This window comes from Rhagoletis pomonella, unplaced genomic scaffold (assembly GCF_013731165.1).
Source record: "Rhagoletis pomonella isolate Grant_MI unplaced genomic scaffold, Rhpom_1.0 Rhpom_scaffold_00010, whole genome shotgun sequence".
Lineage (NCBI taxonomy): Eukaryota > Metazoa > Arthropoda > Insecta > Diptera > Tephritidae > Rhagoletis > Rhagoletis pomonella.
The window spans coordinates 17,757,771-17,782,239 of NW_023458564.1; positions in this window are offsets into that span (position 1 = coordinate 17,757,771).

Genomic DNA, 24,469 nt, shown 5'->3' on the forward strand with positions numbered 1-24,469 from the left:
GAACTGAACCGCTCAGGCACAATACTTTATAAGAGCGTACAATTGCTGGCGTATGCCGACGACATCGATATTATCGGTAGAAAAGGGCTACGTCTGTTCTGCCTTCTCGGGATTGGATAGAGAAGCAAAGCGAATGGGTCTGGTGGTGAACGAGGACAAAACGAAGTATCTCCTGTCAGCACACAAACAGTCAGAGCATACGCGTCTTAGCACCCACGTCACTGTTGACAGTTACAAGTTTGAAAAAGTAGACGGCTTCGTTTATTTGGGAACCAGCATTAACATCAATAATAATATCAGCCTTGAAATCCAACGGAGAATCACTCTTACCAACAAGTGCTACTTTGGGCTGAGTAGGCAATTGAGAAGTAAAGTCCTCTCTCGTCGTACAAAGATCACACTCTGTAAGTCACTCATCATGCCCGTGCTGGTGTATGGCGCGGAAGCATGGACAATGAAAGCATCTGATGAGGCGGCTCTTGGAGTTTTCGAGAGAAAGATTCTGCGAAAGATTTACGGACCTTTACGCGTTGGTGATGGCGAATATCGCAGACGATTTATCGATGAGCTGTATGAGCTTTACAACGATATAGACATAGTGCAGCGAATTAAAATTCAGCGGCTCCGCTGGCTTGGCCATGTCGTTCGGATGGACAGAAACGCTCCTGCTCTGAAAATATTCAACGCGGGCCGCGATGCTGGGAACAGAGGAAGAGGAAGGCCTCCTCTGCGTTGGAAAGACCAGGTGGAGAAGGACTTGGCTTCACTTGGCATTTTCAATTGGCGTCAGTTAGCACAGAAGAGAAATGACTGGCGTGCTGTTTTGGACTCGGCCAAAATCGCTTAGGCGGTTACAGCGCCAAATAAGAAGAAGAAGAAGAAGCGTCTTTCCATTTCGAAATATTGAAGTTTCAAGCATTTCTGAAATTTGCCGTTATATGAAAAGCGGCCGTAATTTTAGTCCGATTTCAATAATTTGCAACGTTTTGCTTATCTGTGGCAAGCACAATAACCACACCGAGTTTGGTACAAATTGGTAGAACGGTTACCGATATACATATATGTGATCATAAGTGGGCGGTGCCACGCCCAATTTCCAAAATTTTACCATAAACGAATTTCTTGATAAAGAATTGTTGCAAGCATCAATTTTAAATAAATTAGCTTCAATATTTACTGATTTATCGAAGATTTTGTGTTTCTCTAAATTACCGTTATATGGGATGTGGGCGTGGTTATCGTCCGATTTTAAAAATTTTCGGCGATTTTTTATGCTGTGCCAAGGCCAACAACTGTGCCAAGTTTCGAAGAAATTAGTGCAGTGGTTACCGAGATATACACATGTAACCATAAGTGGGCGTGGCTACGCCCATTTTCCAAAAATGTATAACACTCTTAGTTTTCGTCTAAAAATTGTTGTAAATATTAATTTTGAGTGAATAATCTTGAGTAGTTACAGTAGTAGTATATCGCAGTTTTCGAAAATTACCGTTATATGGGAAGTGGGCGTGGTTATTGTCCGATTTTTTAAATGTTCGGCCATTTAGTATCCTGTACCAAGGCCAATAACTGTGCCAAGTTTGGAAGAAATCGATGCAGCGGTTGCCAAGATATACACATGTAACCATAAGCCGATTGGCTACGCACCAATGTACTGTCAAAAAGGAGGGTAAATATATATACTGATAGCCAGGCGGCAATCAGGGCGCTGGGATCGCTAATGGTGTGCTCAAAACTGGTTGGGGAATGCCTGACCTCTCTCTCAACTGCCTCGGAGTACTTCCAGATCAAGCTGATTTGGGTCCCGGGGCACAGTGATATCGCGGGAAATTGCAGGGCTGATGAACTGGCCAGGCAAGGCACCCTTGAGGCCATCACCTCGGATAGGGAGGGCATTGGAGTTCCGTTGGCAACCTGCGGCCTGCTTTTGGACAGATGGGCTCATGGTCGGCTCAGCGAGCGCTGGGAAAAAACCCCGACTTGCAGAGTTGCAAGGTCCTTCTGGCCGGTTGTGGACCGCGGGCGGTCAAGGGAACTGCTGCAGCTGGCTAAGCGTCAGCTCTCGATTTTCACAGGTGTACTGACCGGACACTGTCCAATGGGAACCCACGCGGTGCGACTCAATATCGTCACGGATCCCTACTGCCGCAGTTGCCTGGAAGACGAGGTGGAATCATCTCAGCACTTCCTACTCAACTGCCCGGCATTCGCTAGATTACGGTTTAAGCATCTCGGTGCGCATTTCATCGACACTCCCGAGGGACTCTCCGGAGTGGACATCAGCTGTTTGAAGAACTTCATTATGAGCACCCAGCGCTTCTCGTAATTTTTACGCAGTTACCGTTCCTATGTAATGTGGTATCACAATGGACAATCAAATGTCTAAGTGAGTCCCCTTTGCGGGTCTGCCACCTTAACCTAACCTAACCATAAGTGGGCGTGGCTACGCCCATTTTGCAAAAATTTATAATATTCTTATTTTTCGTCTGAAAATTATTGTAAATATCAATTTCGAGTGAATTATCTTCAGTAGTTACTAAAATATCGCAGTTTTCGTATTTCTGGAAATTACCGTTATATGGGAAGTGGGCGTGGTTACAGTCCGATTTCGCCCATTTTCAATACCAACCTACCTTGGATTAAGGGAAACCTACATACCAAATTTCGTTGAGATATCTCAACGGACAGACGGACAGACGGACGGACAGACAGACATGGCTTAATCGATTTCTTTTTTCATCCTGATCATTTATGTATACGTGTGTCTATAGTTGCGGTTTTTTACTCATTTCCAGTAAAATCCAGTAAAAGTTTTTACGAATTTTCATGTTTTGGCGTTTTCGTACGCAAAAACTTGCAAAGTAGGGGAAATTGAGAGAGCGAAAAATGACAGCTGAAGTTGTAAGTTTTTACTGGATTTTACTGGATAAATTTTTACTTGTAAGAATTTGCCAGTACGAAAAACAGCTGATCGCATGTTGCTGTATGAAATTTAAACTAATAAGGAAACTGTTTGTGGATTTTTATTGTGGAAATTTTCAAAACAAACATATTTAAATATAAAATATATCGTTTTATTGGGAATATGCTGCGAATAAACAACCAATTTATCAGCTGTTCATGAAACTTGCAAATTATTACTGGAAAAGCGTTCGCGTAATTTTTTGCAAATTTTTTCTATGAGAGCGAATTCTTAGAAATAAAGTTACTGGAGAGTTACTGGCAAGTTACTGGATAATTTGTAAAAAAACACAAGTTATATCTATCTCGATTCGTTTTGGCTGTTACAAACAACCGTTATGTGAACAAAATTAATATACCCTTGTGCACAAGTGCGCTCGGGTATAAAAAAATGTCGCTTACGCTATTTTTGTGGTTAGGGCTCGATATGTATGCCTGTACAGTTCTGCACATAAAATAAGTTAGCTAATTTCTTGCTGAATTTGGTAACATTTTCCGGTGATTTTGGAAAAAATAAAACAAAAAATTCCGTTTTCAGTTCCCTGTAGAGGTCCCACATAGCTCGCGTTGCGCCCTACAAGGCAGGCGGCGTCTTTACATCACGAGAATTCCAAAAGTCACTGAATTATTTAACTAATTACATATGTATGTATACACGAACAAAAAACGAAAAAATCCCGCGAGTTAACCGGAATGAATAACACAGTGATGCAAGAAAAGCAAAGGATTCAGTGACCACATATAAGAAAAACGGTTGCCAACCGACTTTGCAATGTATACATAAATGTATACATATATTTTACAAAATCTATTTACTGATTGTCACTATAAGCGGTATTCTGTTTTCTACAGCGATTTCCTGCAGACTGTTTCAATCATAACTAAGGGCGTGTGTGCGTCGGTAACAAAGTTCTGTGGGGAACGCTGGTGAATGATATTTTTATAAAACCTAAACCGGAATTCCTTGTTAACATAAAGAAACTGAAACTAACTTTTAATAAATTTAATGGAAAGGAAATTTCGAATTGCACAAATTTAATAGCTGAATTATTAAAGTTAAGTTCTGATGTAAATTTAGAATAGCCAAACCTTTTTTTAAATGTCTAATATACTTTAAAATTAAGTATTTGAATAAAAAAAAAATGCTTAAAAACATTGGGCTAGTGAAAGCAAGAAAATTGCCAAAATGGGTTTATAAATGAGTGTGTTTCACATAGTTTGTAAATTTGTGTAAGTATGAATTTCCACATTTACATTAAAACGAAAATGCAATACCTAAAATGAAGCTGATTCCAATGAGATTTTAAAAGTTTTCATATCTACAAAAACTTTCATTTCAAAGATATTAGCCCGCAGTTATAGTCAAAATAAAGTCGACTCTAAAGTTAAATGCCGCTTTTTTGACAGATATCCCATTGAAAGTTATGTCAAAAAGCTGCTTTTAACTTTAGGAGTCGACTTTATTTTCACTATAGCTGCGGGCCGTTGAGTTTTATCAAATATGGTAAATGCATAAAAAAGGGTTAATTTCTTTGTTTACATTTTTTGACATTACAGTCAGCTATGAGAGAGCTCGACTGAATTGTCACTTCTACCTTGTTGAATATGCCTTGGGTTAACAATTCATTTCAATTTGACATTACAGTCTGTTTCTTATGAGAGCAATGTCAAAATCAATCACACTTTGTTGAATACATTGACACATTTACATGAAGAAAATCAGCTGATCACAAACATGTCGAGCCCTAACAGCCAAAATAACGTAAGCGACATTTTTTTCAAAATTTTCTTTTTAATACAGAAGTATTCCTAGACCATCTAGATGGATTTCTGAATCCAAAAGAAAATTTTGAAAAAAATGTCACTTACGTTATTTTGGCGGTTAGGGCTCGATATGTTTGTAAATAAACAAAAGAAAATGTGGCCTTTTTGAGTTATTTTTTATTTATGGCAAATATTATTATTGATTCTAGTATACAACGAAAAAGTGAGTAAATTTAATAAGCACAACGTTTGTTGAGTTTATTTTTCGTTAATTTGCTATTAATCTCCAGTTTGTTTACTTTAGTGTGTGCTGACTATGGTTGCCGTATGTAATTTTTCGTTTGTACCATAATTGTCCTTTAAATATACCAAAATAGATAAAAATGCAGCAAGCTGAAATTTTGTTGACCGAATTTATCAGTTTTAGTAGGTTGATTGTTGAAATTAGAATTTTATAATTGTAAATGTACATTTGTAGCATCCAAATAAATGTACATTTGTGTTTGGAGGATATTCTCTTACTTTTGAATGTGCCATGATGTGGTATTACAAATAATTTTGAGAAAAATATTTCATTAATTCCGATATAAATAATTTGTATTTTAAAAAGGTTTTTAGATTCCATGCAAAATCGGGAAAATGTACAAAAAAAGATTGCCAAATGACCCACCAGTGGCCACTGTGGAAGTGATCAGCTGTTTCGAAGGCTGCAAGTTTTTGCAAATTTTGCGTTCTCGCACTGCTGTGGATATTTTATCTCTTTGAGAGAGAATGCTGCTAAATTCTCAGAATCTTTTCTGCTAGATAATTGTATCCTCTCAACACGAGTACACACCTAATGTCCTTGTTCAAATCAAATTTTAATGTTTAATTTCGATTTTTCTTAGTTATGAAAAAGCATCTGTGAAGTGCAGAACGAAAGCGTATTCAAACGAATCATACTGACTTTGAAGTTGTTTAAGCCAAATTCATTTTAAAGTAGTTGAAAATACATGCAGGAAAAGGCAATTGACCGTTTCCTAGGGCATCGCCAAGTTAAATAAATGCGTTCGTTGCAGGCAAAATAGTGAGAATTTCAATTAGTTATCATCGAAAACAAAATAGCTTATAAATTACTTTCAAACTAATTCAATTTCCTGCAGGGTAGTTTGTGACGGTAGAACGATTTACAGATGCATTCAGTTAGAAGTAACATTAAGGCACACGTGGTGGAAATGACGTATGCACGTTTCAATAAAATGGCTCAAAGTACGTACATGTTTACATACTAGCAAAACGAGATTCGTTTTGAAAAAACAAACTTTATTATAAAATTGTTCAAAATCATTTAAATTATTCATTCCTAAGTATGTATTTTACATATGAACCAATTTAAAAATTTAGAAAATACATATATTTTCCCTTGAATCGGATTATTCGAGTTTCCATAGCTAAACTCACACATACAGATGCATTTGAATGCACCTGCACACATACATACATACATACATATGTAAGTGCTCACTCTTGTAATTGCATTCAATTACAATTGTTGTTGTTCTCATGGCTCTTGTAGCTTAGAGGCACTTAACAATGTTTAAATTGATTAATAAAACAAATCAACTGTGTCTGCGCAATTTAGTTCAACACTGTCCGTCGCGGTTACTACGTACTTACATACATACATACATATCTACATATACATACATGCTGTGATATTATTAGAGTTTCCTTTTTATACAAATCCGTACCGACATCACGATTTCTCGTTTCATTAAAATCAGTACTTTTCAGTAGACGATAGTTCGTTAAAGGTAGGCTGGTATTGAAAATTGCAGAAATTGGCGCCTATTCCTCGTATAACGGTACTTGTGAGAAATTTATAAACTGTTTTATGTATTGTAAATTGAAGGCAAAGTAAAATAAGTTGTTATAATGTGTTAAAACTGAAAAGGCGGTAGCTCTTCTTTAAAAAAAAAATCGGAAAAATCAGTACTATCCTGATCAAGTCCGTACATCTGGCAACCCTAGGCATTATTTTTGTCATTTCCATCCATTCGTTAATGCTCATGCTGTTTATTTTTTTTTTTCTATGTAGCCGACTTAAATAGGCAAATGCAGAGGAACAAATCATTCAACCATTCATTCGCCATCTGTCCAAATGTCGCTCGGCTTGACCATGCGATCGTGGAGCTGTGCTGTGGTTTACCTCAATTATATTTATGAATATGTATGTGTATGCTTTTATGTTTGTAAGCTGTTGCTTCTGCTAGTTGCCAAGCTGTGCTTTTTCGGTAGCAGCACCAACAACAAAAGCTCGGTCATCAAGTAAGATTATTGTGCGTTTTGTTAAATAAGAAATAATTTCCACATCCTTGTTAGCATTCAATTGAAAATAGTTGTTACCTCTCACGCATTTGTTTCTGTTTCCGAACCAAATAAATAAAACAAGCAAAGTGGAAAACACGATTATGCAACCATTTACAAGTTTTGCGAATTGCGTAATAATTTGAATTGCACATTCTATTACCAGTGTGCCAATGTCCTGAAAAATGTAGTTTTGATTTAGTTCTATGCATCCGACTATTTGCAAAAAATATGCAAAAATAAAAACCAATGTGTCCTTGTATGCTCCGTCAGAGGCGCAGTTATGCATTTTAAATTCATCGATGATTGCTTTTTGTACCCCAAAACATTGTAAAACTTCAGCTGCGCCATGGCAAAACTTAAATGCCTCAACAGACTACGTTGGTTCGGACGAAATCGCTCCAAATGCGCCCAATGTAAAGAGCCCACCCTCGACAAGGACACATTCGCAAGTTAAGGATTACATGATTGCGGGAACGATAGGGAAATTTGTTTTTTTTTATTGCTCCGAGTTGTAGCCGGTAAAAGCTTTCGAAGTGCAGTTGCTTTTTTTTATGTGGCTGCTACAGTCACTCCGCTCATCTCTTTTGCATAAAAACGTGCGGTGATTTTTCATAGTAAATTAACTAATTTTACTTGCTGCTTAGTTTTACATACCTTCTTTTTTAAAGCTTTATAACCTACTAAATGTGTATCTTGCGGATGATTAGTTAATAGTAGCTGACCACAGGATTTTGGTTTTTTTTCGCAGAAATAGTTTATTTGCCTTCTGTAGGAATGGGGTTTAAACGTAGCTACTTTTGACATTCTGATATCTAAATATGTTCGTACATGTATCCAGGTTTTCATAGGCGCGTTCCTATCATCTGTTTCTGGCAAAATGGTGTACTAAAAACCTTAATAAAATAAAAAAAAAAGATTGGGATGTCCTTGAGAACCCCTTCAATAAGTAGGGCGGACAACCTGAAATGCACATAAACATACTATACTGATATTTTGATATTTTAAAATACTGTCCTCATAAGTCCTCGGACTTAAAATATATTGCCAATGGCAGTAATTTAGACACTAAACTGAGACAAAAATAAGTAAACTATATCCTCTTTGTTTCACGCTAAAACACATTTGATTTGGCGCTAAACGACCCTTGGTTTATGTTTAACAGATTTACTTCGTTTAGATATGATTTCGTTCGGCACTTCACAGATGCTTTTTCGTAATTAAAAATACCGAAAAAAAAATCTCGTCTAATGGACTCGAACCTGGACCCCCCTAAAAGCAGAGTTACAGTCACAACATGTAACTGGGTTTTCAAATGTTCACTTTGAATCAGCAAAGCCAAATCAAACATTTCAAATCGTTAACATGAAAGACCCAAAATTTACTCTGTTTGAAAAAATCACGTCACTTTTTTCTTAGTGTAACTTGTTTGCTGTACTCTAATTCATTATATAACATACATACTCAAGATTCCAACCGTTCTGTGCGACTAGAAATGATATTTCATTTATCAGATTTTATTTTCTTTTTATTTTAATTTGAGCCCGAAGTATTGTCATGCTTTATACTTTGCGGTCAAATGTAGCAACTTCATAAAGGAATAAAATGGAGGATAAAGGAAATAAAAATATATTTCAGAGTAAAACAAATTCTAACAAGTAATTTTTAAGCAAAAAACAAAACCGACATAAATTCTCATAAAAAAATTTAAGATAATCGATAATTTCTGCATGATCCAATCGTTGCCTTTAAAACGAATTAGTATGGAGCCACCTGCGACGAGGTATAATCTTTCCTTTAAAAAAAAGAATTATAGCAATCGGGTAACGTGGTCCAAAGTTATGCGATAACATACATAAAAAAGAAAATATTCCGACGAACTGACTGACCTTCTCCTTTTGTGAAGTCGGTTAAAAATGAAATCACAGAAATATATTGCTTGATTTCATGCAAAGAAAGGGCAAACCGAATGGGTGAGCAATGCAAAGAAAATAAAATTCCCAAATAAAAATCGTACTTTAAAGCCCGGTCTTGTCTTGCCAATATTTTTCATTTGCACTCACTCTTTGCACCGCCGCATGCTCTGTCCATATTAATCGTGAAAATTCTAGCCAAACACAAGACGAAGTTAAAAGAGTAGAGTTTAAAATTCACTGATATGTAAATCGAAAGTTTCAAAGAGCAATTTGTTGAATGGCCAAAGCCGTCTGCATAGGTAAAAGTTAGAATTTGCAATTTCATTTACTCAAATGACCGGTTTTCGCTTTACCGCCCAAATGCTGCAAGCGCATTTCCACTCCCCCAACTTTAGTTCAATTTCCAATCGAATGATACTCGAAAATATTTAATTTTCATGCTTAAATTGATGCTATGATATTTATGTACATACATACTTGTAAACATAAGTATATTTATGTACATACATACATACAGTATATTATATTTTCTATTTATGTATTTGCTTAAATTGAATTTCCAGGAGCTCTCACCTAAAAAAGACATATTGAAATTTACAATACCATAGCTGTAAGCCTAATATTTATGTATGTACAAAATATATTTTTTGCGCTTTTATTATCTCGTACATATATACATAACTAATCCAAAAATAAAAAAAGCATAGTAAGTGTGATTGTACATTAATAAATATAAATATATGTATGTATATACAGATGTATGTATGTATGCATACATAAATACATATATATACACATACATACATATTAGCGAGTAGAAAATCCTTGCACAAAATTTTTCAATTCACTCAATTGACATTTTGTTTATTATTAAATAAATTCACTTTAAACAAAAACACACACAACAACAACAAGATTGGGGGTGTTGTTGCTAGGATTCTTCCTATTTGTTTGCCTTTTCGGCTTTTCCATTTTTTCTGTCGCCGGCTGAGATGAGTTTTCCAATTCACTTTGCCAAATTTAGTGGATGAAAAAGCCAAGGCGCAGACAAGTCGCGTGAAGCCAAGAAGACGCAAGACCCAACAACAACAGGCGAACAACATCAACAGGCAAATCAAAGGTGGGGAACTAACTGTACACTTAGAAGTTGCGCAGTCATCGCTTTTTGTGCTTTGTGCGTAGATTTGTTGTTACACGTGAGCAAAGGTTTTCCGAAGTTTTGTCGTATTTGTCTTGAGAAAAGAAAGAAAAACCAATTGTTTAACAGCGCATTTCTCGCTGAGGAAATTGAAAAAATAATTCATTTTTGATTGCAAACGAATTTAATAGCTGTTGTTGTTGTTGTTGTTGGTGTTCGAGACAGTCAAAGCGTGCTTACAACAGTGGAAAATAAATTGCTTAGTTAGAGAGATTTCGGGTGGTAAATACAAATGTACAAGTTTAATGTGAGCGCTGTATTGTTGGTATGGTTAATGATTTGAGAATACTATCTATTTGAAAAATGTATACTTCTTCACCTTAAAGTGCTTCTAATGAAAATATGAACACTGTAAAACCCTAAAGGTCAAGGACCCATACAGGGAAAAGTAAATCGTACTGTTATCCTCGAAGGAGATCAGAAGAAGGCTAGTTAAAAAGGTAATTAAATGTGTAGTTAACTGTGCCCGAAGTACCTTATGGACTGGATTCTTAAATATAATATACATTCAAGATAAGCTAGCAAGTTTTTAAAATTTCTATGATAAAGTCAAGAAAACATATACATACGCATGTGTCAGAAAAAGAGCTGAGTCTATCTGTACATTTTGATATCCGTTGAGATATTTGTGTATACGGAAAATATCCGGATATCCCGTTAATAACCGTTGCTCTAGTAGCCTGAAAAACCTCGAGAACATCAATGGAGGCTTTTATTGACTGAGTTTATTTATACAGCATCGAGACTTGAAATATAATTAAAAATTCTGATTTATTAATGCAATTGTTTTAAACTCAAATTGTCTGTTATTTTCAACTGCTAAAATGTGTGACTGCATATAGAACGATTTCTGTTGACACAATACGCTCTGTTGTTGTTGAAGCAGTGCGCTATAATGACGAAGCTACTCGCAAGCTCCTCCCACTGCACAACCCGAGCATGCTTTGCTATATTTTTTATACCCGATCGCACTTGTGCATAACGCTTATTTATAACAGCCTAAAGGAATCGATATGGATATAGACTAGGCATGGGCAGCTTTGGAAGAACGCTCCACACGCAAGTACAAAACTTAGGTGTGATTAACTTCTGAATCTATTATGAGCAAAAAGATCAAAAGGAATTCACTGATTTACAAATACTGTGCCCACCAAAGGTGTTAGACTGCTACCAGCAACTCCAGACTACAATCCACTCGAAAGAAAGAAAGGTCATACGAGTATTTATACCAGTAGCTGTTAAAGCGTTACAAAAAATTGTTCAAATGGAAGAAATTACGTTGATAAAAGAAAAAAATCCCTCTGTGTTCACAAAAAGCTAATGACAACAATGTGAAGAAAAATTACAGCATTTTTAATAAATTCTCGATGACTTACTTTCTAATTAACTTGATTTGCCTACGCCGCCAACAGTTCACTACATATTTAAGACATTATAGAAAGATTTGAATTTGAATTTTTACGTAAAACCAATAAGAAAGAGCACGAGAAATACGAACGCTTTTAAAGTTCAACAAAGTATGGAATACTCAACATTTTCTATAGTTATTTATATTTTTGGATAGTACTTTAGTAGCGTTATAATGAATACAAAAAGTAAGGTCTGTCGATGCGATGTTTCCAATATAGTAACAATAAACGTGGGATATAGCAAGCGACCAAAAATGGAACTGGTTTCAGAATGCATCTAGAATAATGCAGAAATCTGCAAAATGTAACGTAATATTTTATAGAGACTAATTTTATAGACTGAAGTACAATAATGTATGTAGCTTTCTATTGATAGTTTTTATGTTAAAATATATGTAGGCTGGGTCGATTTTGTATTGGGGGGGGGGGGGTAATATTATTATGTCTTAGGTCCAAGCCAATTGTTATTGGCAACGAATGATCAATTTAAAACTTATCTTTAGCCCGCGCAATTGAATCAAAGTGTATGGATTTTGAAAATCAAACTTTGGCTTGTAATATCTATGGACTGCGTCAATTGTTATAAACAGGGCGATATATCAAATTTAATGTTCGGCCCCGTCCGAACTTAGACTTTCTTACTTGTTAATTATCTTTTTTCCTGATTCAGATTGTTACAAATCTATTTGCTTCCGCATAATGTTTCCTGCGTGCACCAACGTATAGTCTATTCTTGCACTTCATTATTTATATAAAAGTATTTTAAGTAAATATTTACATTTTGCAACATGCAACATCTGGCATTATCAAATTAAAATATAGCTATCTCTTAAGCAAGCATTGTTACCCCTTCTCATATAAGTAATTGCCATTCTCCTGGCAACTTATTGCATTTCCTACCTCTTGATAGCTTATCGGCTAGCAGCATCTTCAAGAGGAAGCACAGCTCAGCGGTGGCAGGCGGCAGGTGCTGCCAAGACGGTTAGCTTTATGTCAGCTTGCTTATCGTCTCGCCGCTTTTGTTGCACTTATGGCGAGTGTAGCAAGAATTGCAAAAGTAGTTCAACAATCGCAAGCCCAGTGAGGGCGGTTGCAAGTTGGTTGCAGCGTGATGGCGTCGTTAGTGAAATGTGACTTCAGCATGCGATGCCGTTACTGCAACCGCGGTTGTCACTGGCGTTCTTACTCTTGCCACGCGGCCGTTATTCCAAGTCAGTCGCGAGGGTGCAATGCTGCTCGTATTTCACCGCCGGCATAGTACAACTGCTGTTGCCACCACCACCAACGCCACAACCGCTGACTTACTTTCAGTGTGTTCAGCTATTTGCAAGTTGCCGTTGTTGGGGTGCGTCTTTGACACACTCGCGCCCTATCGCAATTACTCAACTCAATATCGGCTGCCTCTGTTTCCACTCCGTCTTGGTTATTGTGCATCTTTCCCTTCAAAGTGTGTTGCAACTTGCAAGTTGCCGCCGGTTGGTATGTGGTGCGTTTCGCCTCCACACGCTTGCGCACTTCACTTGCCGTGCTGAAACTAATATTTTACCAACCTGCTACAGCAACTGTTTGCACAATTTCTTTAAAACGTCGTAATATTCTTCTCTTCTTCTTACATTTTAACCACATTTACCCACTCCGGACGCCATATGTGGCTCAGAGTTGCTTTCTTTGCATTGCATTCGAAGTGGCGAAATTGGAAGCGGTGGCAGCTGTTTTTCGCATTTTTCTGTGCATCAAAAGAAATAAAGTTTTCTTGCCACTCTGCGCGTAACATGCCGCGCGCTCTCGCTAGCTGCCACATCAATAAGGGGGAAGTGCGTAGCATCAAGCGAACGGAAGTGGCATTTGGCAGGGTAGCCAGTGAACTAAGAGCGTTGAGGAAACAAGTTCGTAAATACAACAACTACTTTTGCTACAGCACAGACCCGGCAACAACAACAAAATCAAAAGTGCCTTAAGTAAGAGGGCGCCAAGAGTCAACAACTGTGCGTCACTCAGTCGCCCGTCCACCCGTCGGCATATTTGCCTTTACTGGGATTGCGTTGCTCGGCTCGCAGCAAAGCAATAGCAAAGTTCTACTGATGCTGGCTCCAGCATACAACTTCATTGCGCCACGGCTTTTACTTGTGGAATCAAAAAGAAAAGAAGTTTTTGGTCGCAAGTCAGCATACAAAAGATGTTTCGCTGCTGCATGTGTAGATGTGCAAGGAGCTGCGCAAATAAGTTTCTGTGCAGAGCCGCGAGTTTGCACCAGCCCGTCTACGGGCGGTGGGTGTGTAAGGCAACACGCAGGTGGGCGCCACTGAGAAACGCCAGGAAATGCGTAAGGACATGTACCTACACATTCAATGCTTTGCTTTTCAAGTGGCATATCCACATGCGCTTGCTATGCGTGTGCGTGCGTGCGTACAAATGTGTGTGAGCTCTTGAGTTTTACGCACTTTTAAAATCCAAGAGATTCTGCTCTATTCCGCAGTTTTTTATTTTTATTTTATTTATTCTTTATGTGTCCTGTACAGACTGCAGATTTTTTCAATACTCGCCCACCCATCCTCGACTACTGGCCAGTGTGAGAGCTACGCATTTGTCGGCGGCAGTGCGTTTGTAAAGTATAAAAATGTAAAGGAATACTTACAAAAAAAAAGTTTATGAAGAAATGCGTTATTTTTTGCCCTTAATGTTGTTGCTGCGGGCGAATACAAAAATGCGGAAGGAATAAAAGCTTTTTTGTAGCAAAACGTTGACTTGGCTTAGGTCGTCCTTTGGAGTAGCAACCCCGTTATCGCTCGTTCTCGCTTAGCAACAGTGCAACATACTAAATACTTACGTACATACATATGTATGTATGTGTGTATGTATGCAAATACGTTTGCAGTGTTTTATTGATTTACATGGGTGTCTGCATCGAAATTGTGAAATTAATCCGAACGATATGAAGATTCTAAAGAACCCGCATTTCGTTAAAACGCCCAAAAATTAGTTCCAAAAACCTAAAAACTCTTCCAAATGTTAGTCAAAGTTATAAGCGATCCGAGTGCCGATATTCCATCTAAATCCGTGCCTAATGGCCTTCACAAAAAATTTCTTCGCGTATAATAGACATATGTATGTATGTATATAATTACTTGGATCGGTATGACTTTTCAAAATTAAGCTTTCATAAATCTCTTCGGTTGACACTCAGTGACTAAGTTAACAAAATTCGACCTTTCATACGGGTGTAATTAATTTTCAAAAGTATTTTCCAACTAAAACCTTCAATTTCGTGTGCTACTAATTTCACTTAACTGATGAATTAGCTTGAATTTGATTTTTCCAACACGTGGCAACCCTCCTAAATAAATTTCAGAAATCAAACCTTTTCAAACCCATTTCAATTGATGCCCATCTCTTAATAGTTCATTCAACTTATTAAATAATTTGAATGCCACTTTATAAACACATGGCAACCATCTTCATATATTTTTTATGTTCAAAGTAAAGATTTCCTGGCGTGCTTTGCTGAACTCGGCCAAAATCGCTTAGGCGGTTACAGCGCCAAAAAAGACGAAGGAAAAAGATTTCCTAACACTCTCTCGCTTGACAAACGTATTTTCATACTTTAAATAACTTGCGTATAAGTTAATTAAATGTGGCCACCCCACAAATAAAGTTCAGAAATAAAGCCTTTGCAAACCTATTTCGATTGATACCAATATTTTAATCTTATATATAAATAGCCAAACATGTTTCATTTACACCCCTTTTACGGCTGAACTACACCTTTAAGGTAAAAACAATTATAAATCATTATAAAGGTATTTTGATACCGATCTGCAGAACCATTTTTAAAATTTCAAATTAGTTTAAAATAGAGCGAAAAAATCAATTCAAAATTCACACCAATACCAATGCCATACATGTACATGGTTGGGGCGGAAATTCCTCCTAAATGTATGCTTTAATATTGATACTGAATTAAAGAAGCGTGCTTAGCAGCAGTTTAGGAATACGATTTATGTATGAACATGAATAGATTAAAGCCCGGTATGCAGCTCTCAAGAAAACGGTAAAGAAAAAGTTGCCATTATTTCGTGTGTGTGTCCAAGGAATTTTGATATTTTCGGTACTTCACAGCCTGTTGCCTCACTCTTTCCTCAAGAAATAATGGAACGGTCATATATTTCTGTTGCAAACCTGCTCTTTTTTCACAAAAAACTTTAGAAAACCGTAGTAGAAAGCGTAGTAAATTCCTTAAGAACTGCGTACTGCCTTAAGGAAATTTGACATAAGAAAATTTCTTAGGCATTTCTTGTACGTCATTTTATATGGAGTTTTTGCTTTCTTGAGAGCTGCATACAGGCCTTAAGACTCTTACGAGGAAGGACGTAAAGATGAATGTGTAGAAGAAGAAAGGGATAAAGCAAAGATTAAAATAAAAGTAAAAGAAACCGAAACATAAAAACAAATAGGAAGGTAAATTTATATACTTAATATAATCGCAAAGATGTGGGTGAATATGCAGATGAAGAAAAGAATGAAGATAAATATAAAAATTAAAAGATAAAAAAGATAGAGAAAATAATATAGATAAAGCTAGAGTCAAAGAAAAAGGTAGAATTAAAAAAAAAAAAGAATTAAAGAATTGCCCGCAGAAAAGGGTAGATAAGTGATATTATCTTTACTTAGAAAATGTATTAAAGAGAAATCTAAAAAATGCAACTAGTATATAAAACTACTTAAGAACTATTTATCTCTAAAATTAAACTTTTTAGATCAATTTCTGGCCGTTGAGCCAGAATATGAATCCATTAAGTTTTTCAAAATTTTGTTTCGAGATATAGGAAAAGTCATGTTTTCTAGGACCTTTCGATCCTGTTGCTAGAAATCTCCCGGAATGTAAAGCGAACTCAACTATATTGTGTATTTCGGAATGTACATTTGTGTTCCTTTAAATTGGTGTTATATAAGTGACAACTAAAGAAACTCTTTGGGTATACAAGCGTTTAAATTTAGATAAATCTACGAAACAAATAACCTCTTTGAATTTGATTTTTTAAACAGGTGGCAACCCCCTACGTGTTGTTTCGAAATAAAGCCTTTTCAAGACCATTTCGATTGATACCAATATTGCAGCAATTAACTTAACTTAATTGAATTTAATTTTTTAAACAGGTGGAAACACTTTTAATGTTCTAACCAAGATATAAGCCTTCCCCTCGCCGAGGCGAGGCGAACACATAGGTCTGTGTGCTCCTATAATCGTACCACGACAACATAGATTCTATCCATGTCAAACTTTAAGCAACTTTATTATATTAACTTAAGAACGGATCTTCGATATAGGAATTCCCCCTTTTAACTAGTCTCTTTTTGAATACTTTTTAACTGTGTTTTATATTCAAAAAACTGCATGAGTCATGCAAAAACACACCAAAGAAGTAAGGCTGGGAGTAAGTGAGTGCACACAAGATACATTCTTACATACATACACATGTACATATGTATCACTAGAGGGTTGAATGCGAAATTAAAAAGCATGCAAGTGGATAGGTGGCTACAGCAATGATTGGGTGGGTGGCGGGGTAATGACGAAGTGTATCTGTATGAATAATGGTATACTATTCAAATGAAGCGATCATCGTCTCATGCCTGCAATAGAAAACAAGTTGCAAGTGCTGCAAAAAGTTTAAAATAAAATAAAATAAAAGACACAAAAGAAAGAAAGTTACAGAAAGCAAATAAGAATTATGCTTGCAGCGGCCAGGGCAAAGGTAAAAAGTTGTTCAAAATCGAGGAAAAGAAAATTGAAATAAGGAAAAGAATAAGAATCCATTCCCTTTTTAATATTATGTATGTATATATGAGTATTAAAAAAAAAAGAAAATAGAATAAATACGTAAAACGAACAGAAGTCCTTGCCAAGGGTAAAAGTACATCCAAAGTACATGAAGAAGTCACTGTGTTTACATACACATATACATACCAAACGATCGAAATACATATTTACATTGTGCATGTAGGAATATTTTTTTTTATGTAGTGTAGATACATACATACAAACGTATGTACCCCTGAAAGGGTAACTAGATCCCCACCAGTTTAAAATCATCGAAATGTGGTACTTTAAAAAAATTATTGTTTTTCACTTTTTTCATTTGAAATCTAAGGTGACGAATTTAGAACTAGTTCGGAACTATAGCAAAGGGAATGCAGAGTTAACTAGATCGAAACTATCGAAAAAGGGATGCAGCGGGAGGCTTGTTTATTTTTTTTTGGTAATACAAAACAAAAATTTTTGTTAACATTTTAACATCTTGGGAGCTTTTGGAACCTAACCAATAACCGCAAGCACCTATGCAATTATGGTGTTCTTTATGACCGCGTTGCAGCTTTCTGACATAATTTTCAATGTGATATCTGAATAAAAAAACTGCAACAAATTTTACAGTGGACTTTATTTTGACGGGCCAATCACTTTAATCCTATTTTTAGCTAATTTAAAAAAGTTAAATTTTATCAATTTAGGGAACTTTCTATTCTTCTTAAACGGAATTGCTATATCTATAAATTGTTTTACACTTTTTAGTTCTTGTTGTAATAAAAGCGTGTTTTTAGTTTTTTAACTATAATTTTATTTACTACGTTTTAGTTTTTAAAATCTTGCAATTAATATTATACTATCTGTATATTTCTCATTCTGTCCTTTTCTTTCAATTTTCCGCATAATACACATATTCTGAATATAAACCAAATCGGAGCACAGATGCCGATTTTTTAATTATATAGACTCGCGCGCCACATAACTGCCAACATTTTTTGTGTAGTTATTTCTTTTCATGTAAGCAATATGCATTCGAAATGTGAACTTAATCGGATCATAAATACGGGTTTTCCAAATATCTCGACTCCTGCGCCACCTGTTAGCAAAAGTTTTTGCGTATTTATTTCTTTTCACGCAAGTAATATATGTTGTAAATATGAACCAGATCAGACTATAAATGCGGGTTTTACAAATATCTCGACTACAGCGCCACCTAGCGGCACATTTTTTTATTTTTTTGGATTTATTTCTTTTCATATAAGTAATATATGTTCCAAATATGAACCAAATCAGACTATAAATGCGGGTTTTACAAATATCTCGACTCCTGCACCACCTAGCGGATTAAGTCATCTTTTATATTGCATTGTCCTCGAGTACTGAGCTAAGTTTGAAGTTTCAAGTCTGTAGCTCATCGGGAAGTTTGTTAAATATTGACTGCAAAGTTCCAGGACATTCAAAGATACATACATACATACAAGTGAAGTTAAATAAAAGCTTGTAAAAAACACTGTGGTATAACTGGCGCCATTTTAAAAACTTGATCAAATCCTTCTATTTTTCAAAGTATCTTATGTAAAAGCATAGACAGACGGCAGCATTGTTCTGGATCAACTATTGTTTTATTTCGTCAGGATCTTCGAAAATCAGTCAAGGCATCAAAATATGCGTAATTACATCGGCTTTCCATGAGAGTGTGAGTTAGATAACAATAAAAAAAGTTTTGCATTAAAAAATCGCATTTTTCATTTATTACAAGTTACGAGTTTTGGTGTTTTCATTCTCAAATTTTTACAGCATGCTCCATAAAATTTGACAACTATTCAGGTAGAAAAAAACAAAAATCAAACATGATGAAGTTAATAAAAAAATGCCAACAATTTTTTTATGTTAATCTATCTTACACTCTCATGGAAAGCCGAGGTAAGTACGCACATTTTGATACCTTAACTGCAAACAATTAAAAAAAGATCATTTTCCGTGAGTTCAAAAATTCGGGGATTTTTTTCGATATTTTCGAATATCATGACGAAATAAAAAAAAATAGGTGTCTTCTTTCTTTCGATAAAGAATGTAAAAATATATATTTCACCAAAAAAAAAAAATATATTGAGGTGTAAATATTGTATGGAATGACCCATATCTAATCATCGTAATCCGCAAAACGCTACCATGGGCTTCATCTGATTCTGTATTTTCTTCTTGAACTATAATCGTCTTTTGACTTTGCTTCTTAGAATTTTTGTTGTTCGCTTTTGTCTCATGGGGAATATTTAAATAAAAATATTGATGAATAGGTGGAATAAATAGTAGAAGTTGAATTAAATTTTCCCATTTTAAGTACAGAATCTTCGGTGGAGTTGGATATAAGGGCTTAAGCACATCTTCATGACTGGAATTGACTTGGATCTCTTTGTCACCAAAGCAAAAAAAGGTATCAAAAATCAATGCGATTTTTAGCAATGCCAAAAATTATTTTAGAAATTAAAATTAAAATGCTTGGAATTGGGAAGAAAAGTTTGTGGATTTTTTTTTATAGTTTTGTTCAAAGTCTTAAATTTAGATTTATATGGTATTTGTTAGATAAGAAGCGATACTTTTATGTGAAAATAATTAACCTCAAAAAAGCAAAAGAAAAGTAGTCAAAACTGGTAAAAAATGTGAATGTGCTATCTTTTTTTCGCGGGGTGTAGATTGATTAAAGAAAGAAAAACACTAATAAAAGTAAAATATTTCACACAAAAATATTAGCGGCATTGTGCACGGCCGACTAATCATAGTCAACTTATGTACAGTACGAAAAAATTATTGCGGAACCAAATTTTGAAAAGTTTCATAATATTATATATGCTGTTGTTTATTTTGGTTAGTTTTTTGTATAGGTCATTCTTTAACAACATCCGAATAAATACAGCTTTAAATGCAGTACCACACGATTGGGTATTTGCCGAAATTTGGTGCAAATCGTATCCGAATTGTGTGAATACCCAAATATTTTTTCTTTATCGCACCACGAAAAATATTTTGTTGAAATTTTGCAATAGAAATTGTGGTATTGTTCCAATCTTTTGACTAAAAAAAAATTGTCCCAATTGTTTTATTTTGTACCATTAGCCTAATATAAAAATGCACAAATCTGTACAAATGTACCAATCGAGTGGCACCGCCTTAAGAATTTATGCAATTAAAAAAAAAAATATCAACAAATTTTCGTAAAAAGTTCGAGTTTTTAGTTAGATTCTGAGTATGCAGTTTTGTAGCCCATTGAATCCTAGTAGAATGAAATACAAGTTTCAATTGGCAAAAAATTGCGGTTAATTTTTTGGAATTTTTAGAAAAGCTCGAAATTTGTACGAGTTTGTTGAATTTTTTTAATATCGTACAAAGTTGATATATTCAAAAAAAAACCAAATTAAATAACAACAAAAATAATACGATAAAACTTGACAAAAAGTTGTTCTGTTATAATTTTTTGACCACTGTATGTATTTTTATACCCGAGCGCACTTGTGCACAAGGGTATATTAATTTTGTTCACATAACGATTGTTTGTAACAGCCAAAACGAATCGAGATAGATATAGACAAATGTATACATAAATGATCAGGATGAAAAAAGAAATCGATTAAGCCATGTCTGTCTGTCCGTCCGTCTGTCCGTCTGTCCGTGTACACGATAACTCGAGCAAAAATTGAGATATCTCAACGATTTGGTATGTATGTAGGTTTCCCTTAATCCAAGGTAGGTTGGTATTGAAAATGGGCGAAATCGGACTTTAACCACGCCCACTTCCCATATAACGGTAATTTCCAGAAATGCGAAAACTGCGATATTTTAGTAAGTACTGAAGATAATTCACTCAAAATTGATATTTACAATAATTTTTAGACGAAAAATAAGAATATTATAAATTTTTGGAAAATGGGTGTAGCCACGCCCACTTATGGTTAAATGTGTATATCTTGGTAACCGCTGCACCAATTTCTTCCAAACTTGGCGCAGTTGTTGGCCTTCGCACAACATACCAAATGGCCGAAAATTTTTAAAATCGCTCAATAACCACGCCTACTTCCCATATAACGGTAATTTTCAGAAATACGAAAACTGCGATATTTTAGTAACTACTGAAGATTATTCACTCAAAATTGATATTTATAATAAGCTTTAGACGAAAAATAAGAATATTATAAATTTTTGGAAAATGGGCGTAGCCACGCCCACTTATATGTGTATATGTGTATATCTTGGTAACCGCTGCAGCAATTTCTTCCAAACTTGGCACAGTTGTTGGCCTTGGTACAGCATAAAAAACCGCCGAAACTTTTTAAAATCGGACAATAACCACGCCCACATCCCATATAACGGTAATTTAGAGAAATACAAAATCTTCGATAAATCATTAAATATTGAAGCTAATTTATTCAAAATTGATGCTTGCAACAATTCTTTACCAAGAAATACGTTTATGGTAAAATTTTGGAAAATGGGCGTGGCACCGCCCACTTATGATCACATATAAGTATATCGGTAACCGTTCTACCAATTTGTACCAAACTCGGTATGGTTATTGTACTTGCCACGTGTAAGCAAAACGTTGAAAATTATTGAAATCGGACTAAAATAACGGCCGATTCAAATTTAAGAAATGCTTGAAACTTCAATATTTCGAAATTGAAGGACGCTAATTTACTCAAAATTGATACACCTCGGCTTACCATCTAGCGGAAGGTTTCGGAAGGGTGAAAAAACATATATTTAATGTTTGCGCCGGGTATTTAATGTTCGGCTCCGCCCGAACTTAGACTTTCTTACTTGTTTTATATATTTTTAATTGGACATGCACATTGTAGTACTTAAAGGTATGTGCATAACAAAACTAAAAAATTGTGTTTTCTTTTTTTTTGCCTTTTTTTAAGTTTAAAATTCTAACTCAGGTTTAGTAACATCTGTTTATAATATGGTGCGGCGATAATTATTTCGACCACTGTTTGTATGTATATCAAATAAAATACGTACATACATAAAAAAGAAGAAAATTATGTTAACAAAATTCTGTGGACTTAAAAAAAAACCAACTCATTGGACTTTCCATTTTTGCTTGTATTTGGGAGGCCATACTTGTAAATCATGTTTTAAAACTTAAAGTTTTCCTTAAAAAGATTAAGTACCATTCGCCTAAAAAATGATAGTTACACAAGTTTTTTTTGACAAAAATTCATAGATATGTGATAGCGTTCTTTTATACAAACAATTCTTCCATACGATATACCTAAAGAAAAGCATCAACGCTATGTCAAATGCAGAAATAAAACTAACAATTAGCATAGGTTTGTTTGTGTGGAATACGAAAATTACCCCGGTTTAAACCCACGCCCCCCTTGCTACCGGGCCTGATACATAAAAGATTTAATCAAAATATAACCCTTTTCCTTCTGTAATAACAACAGCCATCCACAATTCAAACCGATAACCGATAAGTCTTTCATCGTTGCTATAACTTCAAAGAAATGTTGGAACGTCATCAAAATTATGTATATCATGCTTCTTCACGTTTCTGAAGTTGATGCAACTATGTATGTATGTATGTATGTATGTACATGCATACATATTGTGCATGCATTTCGAAACAACTTATTCGTCGCAGATAACACTAGAACTTCTTTTTTTTTGTAATAACGGTATCTAGATTCAAGCACAGTGCAGCATCCAAGGAACAAGCTGGAGGATAATCAATTTGTGCAAGGAGTAGTTCCGCTATACAAAAAAAAGAGGGAGGATGCAAATTGTAGCAGTTTTCTTTGGCAAAGGAGAAGCAAGATCTTAAGTATGTACATGCATACGTACATAAGTATGTAATCTTAATACATATATAAATACCTATGTACATATGTATATGTACGCAACCATAATAGTACCGACGTACATGCATACATATATATAATATATATTTTCATGCAGCCTTGTGCATTTGCAACAATCAGTTGCTTTCCTCAAAGTTTTTGACTTTAGCGCAGCATAGAAGCGTGGCACATACAATCAACTAATTCAAGCATAAACTTCCCTCTATCTTCAGTAATGCCAAAGTTTTTCAAAGTACTTGCAAGGGATAGACAATTCTGTACATACGCATGCAAAAGATACCAACGATGATAATAAAGAGCTGTTGGCACAGAAACTGAAAGCGAGGTTTCCGCTTCTCTATCTTTTTGGGAACAAGGATACCTCCTTCTAGTTCATGTTGCATGTCTTTGGTGCACCGAAAACTTGTCGCCGAAAGAGCTCATCATATGTCACTGCTAGCAGAGCAGTGTAAGCTCGCACTTAAATTAGTTTTCTAAAGTATTTAAAGGACAGTTGAAACATGTTTTTTTTTATTATAAACTAGTAATAAATAAATATTTACAAGATATATTGCATTAAAATAAGTACTACAATATACAATTTTCTTCTAAAGACTTATTTCGATGCTACAAAGAGCGTTTGGAGGGGCTGATAAATCTACAGAGTGGCATAATATTAAACTTAGATATTAAAAAACCAAGTAAGCTTCTTAAAGCTAAAATTTAAGTCACATCAATTGCCTTTGTATCAGTCCGATCAGCCTATCTGTTTACAAATGTTTTAAGAACGTTAAGTTAAAACCAAGGAATGAAACCGATTCAAATTAACGTTCCGGTTTGGGTTTCGGTTTTGCCAAGTGTTTCGGTTTCGGTTTTGGTTTCGTTCTTCAAAATTTATTTCGGTTTTGGTTTCGGTTTCGTTCCGGTTTCGGTTTTTCACAGAAATTTTGTTGATATTATTTAAATCACAATGTCTTAAACGTTGAGGAAAGAAAATCGAGAATTACAGTTCACTGATAATATCAACACTGGGTTCTTTCCCTAACAATCCGGACCGGATTTGGTACTTAGAGAATAAGAGAAACATTTTCTTGCAAAAATGGAACAAAGTTCAGAAGTACGGAAACGCAAAAACCCTCATTTCGTGCCCACAAGTCGAGAAATAGCTGATTCACGTTGTTCTTGTTTTTGTCACTTATACCATGTTCTGACCGACATCGGAAACATGTTTT